Source organism: Fulmarus glacialis, unplaced genomic scaffold (assembly GCF_000690835.1).
Source record: "Fulmarus glacialis isolate BGI_N327 unplaced genomic scaffold, ASM69083v1 scaffold4082, whole genome shotgun sequence".
NCBI classification, from domain to species: Eukaryota; Metazoa; Chordata; class Aves; order Procellariiformes; family Procellariidae; genus Fulmarus; species Fulmarus glacialis.
The window spans coordinates 49,473-50,494 of NW_009195790.1; the positions used below are offsets into that span (position 1 = coordinate 49,473).

Sequence of the window (1,022 nt, forward strand, 5' to 3'; positions counted from 1 at the left end):
AGTTTATTTAAAAAAAAAAAAAAAAAAAAAAAAAAAAATTAAAAATATTTAACTAGGCGCTCCCTATTGTGTTGGTCTTTACGAACGCTGCAGGTCAGCGTCACCCAGGCAGGGTGGCCGTGCTCCGGGGCGGCTGGGCATCCAGAAACCCCTGTGGTTCCCAAACCTCGTGCACAGAGGGAGCAGGCAGCTGTGGGAGCCTTGGGCTTCCCATGCGTGTGCAGGAGCACTCTGCAAAACAGGCCGTGTTCCCTGCCAGGGAAACCCACACCCATCGCATGGCAATCCAGGCTCAAAGAATGAAGAGAATTGAGCTTTTCCAAAGAAACAAAGGTGAGGCTGGCTTTCAACTGTTGCTTTGGAAATCTCCAAGTTGTAAAGCAGCTGTGCCTGGGCTGCTGGCATGAACTTACAAAAGCCAGAAATCCTTCAGCTGCGAGGCAGTGGAGCGATCCCTGGGCAGCGCCAGGACCTCCCTCGCCGGCAGAACCTCGCACGGTTTGACCATTAGCAGAGAAGATCAGGTTTGCTTCCAGCTGAAGCGCCTGGTGTCGTCTGTGCATTGGGCAAACGTGCTGGGCGTTACGCTGGTTGTACAGCCCACAGGTCTGTGAGGAGGAGTCGCCAGTGCTGTAGATTTTTCCATAAGGCAGCTATAAATCTGGTCAGGGTCCAGTTATAAATCTAGCCAGGGTCCAGTTCAACACCATCAGCTTTCAGTGGGATTTTGTTTCTGTGCCAGCCAGCCAGCCCAGCTGTCCTCGAGAGCTGCGGGTCATCCTTGAGATGTTGCCGTTCGGTAGTTGATCCGACGTGGGAATCGCTGTAGCTGGGATTTTGGGATGTGAAAGGAGAGGAGAGCAGGGAGTGTGCATGGGGAGGAGGAGGAGGCGTGGAGGAGGATGGGGTGGTGCATCCATCAACCATAGAGGAGGATCTGCTCCTTTCCCAGGGATGAGGACATGCGGGGTGAGACCCCAGGACTTCTGCCCAGGGGGCTGTGTGGCTCAGCTGGGGTTAGC

The 1,022-nt window shown here is 54.0% G+C and overlaps 1 protein-coding gene across 1 annotated transcript in view; it reads left to right on the forward strand.

The window, feature by feature from the left end:
* Nucleotides 1–1,022, forward strand: part of AFAP1L2 (actin filament associated protein 1-like 2) — a gene marked incomplete at both ends in the record, with an annotated part of 25,858 nt that overhangs the window by 5,637 nt on the left and 19,199 nt on the right. The window lies entirely within an intron of this gene.